This window comes from Peromyscus leucopus, chromosome X (assembly GCF_004664715.2).
Source record: "Peromyscus leucopus breed LL Stock chromosome X, UCI_PerLeu_2.1, whole genome shotgun sequence".
In the NCBI taxonomy this organism is placed as follows: Eukaryota; Metazoa; Chordata; class Mammalia; order Rodentia; family Cricetidae; genus Peromyscus; species Peromyscus leucopus.
The window spans coordinates 21,256,998-21,263,255 of record NC_051083.1 but is presented as its reverse complement, the minus strand read 5'-3'; the positions used below and the strand labels follow the sequence as shown (position 1 = coordinate 21,263,255).

At 43.2% G+C, this 6,258-nt stretch overlaps 1 protein-coding gene across 2 annotated transcripts in view; it reads right to left on the bottom strand.

Annotated features, from left to right (window-relative positions):
- Positions 1 to 3,907: 3,907 nt before the first annotated feature.
- Phf8 (PHD finger protein 8) overlaps positions 3,908 to 6,258 on the bottom strand; it is a 101,770-nt gene continuing 99,419 nt past the window's right edge. For both annotated transcript variants that reach the window (XM_028883474.2, XM_028883475.2), the window contains one exon: positions 3,908 to 6,258. This exon is cut by the window's right edge and continues 159 nt beyond it. The gene's annotated coding sequence lies outside the window, so the exon portion shown is untranslated.

Sequence of the window (6,258 nt, the reverse complement as noted above, 5' to 3'; positions counted from 1 at the left end):
TTAAATTTCTTAAACTTCTCTCCACACATACTTCTCCCTAAGACACTCTACCAAATGACTTAGTCATTGAGAAAGACTTATACTTCAGCTCAGTTCTGGAAAGAGAGTAGAATGAAATTAAGAAAGTTGTTATCTTCCATTTTTTGACATAAGCCTCAGATCTAATGGAATCCCTGCTTGTACTGGGCAGTAAGAAAATCAATCTCATTTCTATTCTCTGCCTTGAAGCTGGTAACAGTGCTTTACCCTTTCAAAGATAGTGAAAGTTAGCAAATATAAACTAGCCCACTATTCCTGCAGAGATTCTAAAATTCTTCCACTATCTCATTTTCCTTCTATCAGAAGACATCATTCCCTGTGGGCCAGACATCATTTCCTGTCGGTCAGACATGAATGTTCTCTATCCATATTGTGTTCTGATAGTAAGGATCTGATTGTGAGAACTAGAAGTAGTCATTTGGACAGTAGGTATCAAACCTAAAGAACTTGACTCCAGACCTATAGATGTAAAACCTTGAAGAAGAAAAAAATCTTAAATTGGGTTCAAATTTTTATTAGCTTTTTGAGATAGGGCCTCTCTATGCAGCCTTGTTTGGCCTGGAACTAGATAAGGTAAATCCAGGTTCACCTTGAATGCACAGAGATCTGCCTACCTCTGCCTTCCAAGTTTGGGGATTAAAAGTGTGCACCACCATACTAGGCTCAAAACTTACCTTAACAGCTGATGAACAGATAGTAATAAGCCTGCCCCAGGTCACAGAACTTAGTCAGGGTGTTGGTGATTTGGAAGCAAGGTTCTCTCCTTTTTTTCCCTTCTCTTTCTTTTTTTTGGAAACAGGGTTTCTCTGTGTAAAGCCCTGCTGTCTTGGAACTCACTCTGTAGACCAGGCTGGCCTTAAACTCACAGAAATCCACCTGCTTCTGATCACCCTGGAAGTATTCCTCAGGATACAACCCTCTGTGCTACACCTTGGACACACAACAAGTAATCAATAAATCTATTTGATTTGAGACTCAAAATGATTTTCTAACACAGTGAAGGAGAAAAGGATATGGGTTCTGGAACCATGCAGATCCTGCTGTGGAAGACCACTGGCTGACTGTTAACTGAAAACTAGGGCTAGGTATCACATGGTTAAGAAAATTAAATGAGATATACTAGGTAACTAACTGAATACCACCAAACACTTAACAAATGGCTAGAAGAGGTGGTAGAACAGGTTAAGAATACAGGTTCTAGAACTAGGCTGGTTCCAGAACTTAACATTTGTGATGCTTAAAAGTTACTTTGTTATTTCCTCAGTGGGGAAGTTAGTTAAGTATGCTGGTTAGTTTTTGTCAACTTGACAAAAAACCTAGACATATCTGGGAAGAGGAAATCTCAAATGAGGAACTGTGTTCATTAGAATGGCCTGTGGGCAAACCTGTGGAACATTTTCTTAATTAACGATTCATGTGGGAGGGCCCAGCTTACTGTGGGCATTTCCTGCCTCCAGGTTCTTGCAGCCTATAGTCCTAAACTGTATTAAGAAGGCAGGCTAAGCAAGGCACGAGGAGCAACTGGTAAGCGGTATTCCTCCATGGCCTCTGCTTTATTTACTCTGCCTTGTGTTCCCACTTTGACGTCCCTCAGTGATGGACTATTACCTGTAACTGTAAGCTGAACTAAACCCTCTCCTCCTCCAGCTCTTTTGGTCATGGTCTTAATCACAGCAACAGAAGGCAAACTAGGGCAGAAAGAGACACCAGGAGGGGGTTGGAGCAGGCCAGAACTTACGAGACACGCTAAGTATGCTGTGGAAGACAGAGGGAGGGCAGGAAAGCTGCACAAGCCCCTCGGGGCCCAGAAGACTGTGACTGAAGCACAGATGTGACTGAATCACAGATGTGGAACACTGGGCTACAGGATTTGATTTATCTGCTGGATGTTGGTATTGCTTTTATTTTCTTGTGACTACTGTGGTTCTTCCCTCTTAATCTGATTTTGATTTAACATGAGCCCAAGTTGAGAGACTATATTTAAAGAGAACTTGAGCTTTTAAAGTGTTGAAAATTTAAAGACTATGGGATTTTTAGTTATATTCAGCTTTATATTATGATAAACATGAGATCTTGGGAATAAACAAAAGGGAATGATTATGATTTAATAACGATTATATTTGTGTGTCAACCTGACAAGGGGTCAAGTATGCTGGTAGGTTTTTCATCAACTTCCCACAAGGCAGGGTCATCTGGGAAGAAGGAACTTCAACTGACAAAATTCCTCCATCAGATTGGCCTGCAGTAAGTTTGTGGGGGCATTTTCTTGATTAATATCTGACATGGGCAGTGCTACCCCTGGGCATGTGGCCCTAGGTTCTATAAGAAAGCAGGCTGAGCAAGCCATGGAGAACAAGCCAGTAAGCAGCATTCCTCCATGGCCTCTCCTTCAGTTCCTACTTCCAGGAACTTCCTGTCGTGGCTTACCTTAATGATGGACTGTGATCAGACATGAAGCCAAATAAACCCTTTCCTCCCCAAGTTCCTTTTGGTAATAGTTTCTGCCACAGCAATAGAAGGCAAACTAAAACAGTAATTATGGAATAAGTCAATATACATAAAGCACTAAGAGTAATACTTGTTAGCTCTTATGATTATATTCCTTCTACTGCACTTAAGCACAGTAACCAATCAAGATTATACATATCACAAGTGCTGGGGAGATAGCAGAGAAAACACTCCCAGTTCACAGGAATAAAGCATAACTGTAGCCAGTGAAAAATACACCATGGAACAGTGGAGCAGATGTTACCTTGTTCTCATAACTGGTCAACATGCTGAGAGTAAGACTATTGAAAGTTAAGCCCTAAATGGGACATCTATATGTCCAAGGGTATATAAATGGACATCTCTAAGGTGAACGGAATAATATGGAAGAGGGGAGGAAGGAGTGGATTGTTGTGGAATGGTTTCTAACAGATATGACATAGCTATGGCACTTGGACTCTCAGCAGCTGATGACCCCGCTGAAGACCTGCAAAGGACTGGGCCTGTCAGCACTCTGTCATGGAGAGGGGAGGGGACCATGAGGTCTCATCCATCACTAAGGATATGAATGCAGTTGATAGTTGCTGGAAGAGGAAGAGATATTTTCCTCACTGGTAAGGCACTCACGTTCCAGTAAATAACCTCACTCCCATACTTCTGTAAGCAGCCCTAATTAAACTCAGTCGCTAACAAAGAAAGAAGACTTGATAATGGAAGGGGGACCGATTGGGAAGAAGGAAATTAGCAGGAGTGGGAAGGTAGTAGTAAAGAGTTATGGGGAGGAATAAATACGATCAAAGTGTATTATATACATGTATAAGAATGTCATGAAACACATTATCATGTATAATTAGTATATGCTAATAAAAAGTAGCTCATGAAAACTATTAAAAGCTTTCTCATTGAACTTCTTAAGACCACTGAATTGTTGTACCTTTTATTTTCTGCTTATTTTGCTTTAATTATGTATTTCAAGTGTTTAAGCTGTGCCCTTGAGGACAGGATCCTGCCAAATTCATATCTCAGGTGTAATGTTGGGCCCCAGGGAAATGCCCACTGAACTTCTCAGGACCACTAAATTGTTGTACCTTTTATTTTCTGCTTATTTTGCTTTAATTATGTATTTCATGTGTTTAAGCTGTGCCCTTGAGGACAGGATCCTGCCAAATTCATATCTCAGGTGTAATGTTGGGCCCCAGGAAAATGCCCACTGATAAACTGCTGAATAAGAGACAAAATGAAAGTAACTTCCCGAACCACCACCACCACCACCACCACCACCACCACCACCACCACCACCACCACCACCTCCACCACCACCTCCACCACCACCACCACCATCACCACCACCACCAATAATAATGTCAAGCAACAAAACTGCCAAGATAAATCACTTTTATCTCTACAGGAAAGGGAGATCTAAAAAATATATAAATTACATTAGTAACACAACATAAGAAAAAACAAGGGAACAAACAACAGAGAAATCTGGATGATGCTACTCTAACCTATTTATAAAAAGGCCCTGCATCAGAAATCACAATCCTACCCACTTCTAAAAATATAGACATGTACAGAAGCGGTGGGTTTGTTTTTAAATTGTTTGCTTTTTTGTAAAAATATATTAAAGGTGAATAGAAACCCTCTCTGCCCTCCTATCCTGCCCCAGCTCTCTGCTGGGGATTGCAGATCAGAGGTAACTATCTCACCATGTTCTAAACCTTGGGTATTCCCAACTCCTCTCCACCTCACTTCACTTAGAACCTGAAACATAAAAACAAAACAAAACAACAACGACAATAACAACAACAATAAAAACACACTAGCTTCTTTGGAAAAGCATAACTCTGAGGGTAAACTTGCTTTTCATTGGAAACAACACAAAACAACAGGAGACTCTGAGAACCCAACTAAACTAAACAAAGCCCATCAGAGGCTGGGTTTCAGCTCCACAGAACCTTCTAACAAAGAAACAGAGGGAAAAGAGGCCTGGAATGGGTGGGGAGAGGGTGCTAGCAATTAGCTGCCTTTGAAAGATCAAGAGGGAGTTGTAATGGGTGACAGGGCTAGGGACCTGTTTTTGGTGACAGCAGTCAGCCTTTAGTCAGGAAGTTGCCCACATAGGGTCAGAGGCTTCTCCTGCTTCCCCCTGACTTCCCCACTACTGCCTTGAAATCTCCAAGAGAAGCAAAGCTGAGTAGAAAGGAGGGGAATAGGGACCTCACGTGCTAAGGGGGAGGTAGCCAGGCCTTTTGCCTTTGGTGTGACTAAAGGAGGACTGCTTGGCCCCTGGGGTCCCCAAGGTAGAAAAAGCAAATATGCTAAAGTACCCCTTATTCCAAGAAGGATGGAGGGGTGGATCTACAGAAAAAAGAAAGGAGCACAAACATAAAGATAACACAGAGGCCTCACAAATTCCCTGTGGTCTGCATCATAGCTGTTAAATTCCCCAGAAGCACTAGGCAAGCTGGGGTGAGGACGAGTGGAAGGTAGAGGACACTCCCACTTGGGCAGTGCCAAAATGGGTTGTTTGGAGGGGGAAGTCTCCATCAAGTCCAGATTGCCAGTAAGGCAAGACAAACGAGGTGGGGGCACTGTCTGGAAAATGGTGACAATCACAAAGGAAAGGAGAAAAAAAGTGGATCAGATCTGCTATTTCACAGATGGGCATTGTTTCTAAATCCAGACTCGAATAGCCTATCTGCACTATGCTTGAATATTGGCCTGTGGTCTGGAAGAGTAAAGGTCCAAGGGTGAAGATTTGAGTCCTAAAGTCTTCTTCAGACTCAGAACTCAGACCGGGAAAGAAGCATGGAGAATCCTGATAAATGACCCTGCAGGGTTCGGTTGTCCCACCACATCCCCTCCAGAAGGTCCAGGCTGTGCTTTGTGGTATAGGTGGCAGGAGCAGGCTACAGAGCCAGAGTTAGCAAAGTGACAGGGACTTCGGATTGCTAGGGGTGGGTTTGTACCTGCTGGAACCCAGTTACAGCTATGGGAGATAATGGTCTACAGGTCGTCAAAATACAGGCAGATTCCTGAAGATCATCATGGGCCTTCATGTGCAGTCAGACAAAAGTAGTCTTCTCTGGTGGGCTAGGCAACGGTCATGGTCAAAGACTTGGGTATCTGCCTTTTTCCCCACCTTGAAAGGTAACGGGAATTTCCTTCTTTTTCCCCAAAGACAGATAAAGTCAGTTTTTCTAGGCCAGCTCTGGAGATGGCCCATAATAGGGCAAGAAAGGCCCTCTTCATTTTCCTCATGAAAAGAGGCAAAAGGAGAGAAAGACCACAAACTTCTTTCAGGAACAAGACTGAAGGTGGGGCATATCCACTGGATTGGGAGGAAGGGGTAGGAAAACCAGGTGGAAGTGGGCAGGCTTAGAGACAGGGCTGGACTTGGAGCAAATGTTGAACACTGGGCCTCTCACTACATGATGGGTAAATTGAAGGGCCCAGGCTCCCTTTATGCTGCTCTTCATCATTCATTCCAATATGGGGGAGGCGTGGGAAAGAGTACAGACAAGGTGGAAGGGAAATATGTGGGAGGAGCAGGAAAAGGTTCTTCTCAGTTGGAAACCTCTCCCATTTACCTGCTACTCATGGATATGGGAAAGGAAGGTAGGATAATCATAGCGGAAGTGAGAAAGAGAATTGGGGATAGTCCGTGCCTTTGGTCAGTCCCAAGAAAGCAGGACAATGCACCTTGTCCGGGGCTCATAGGATCCAGGA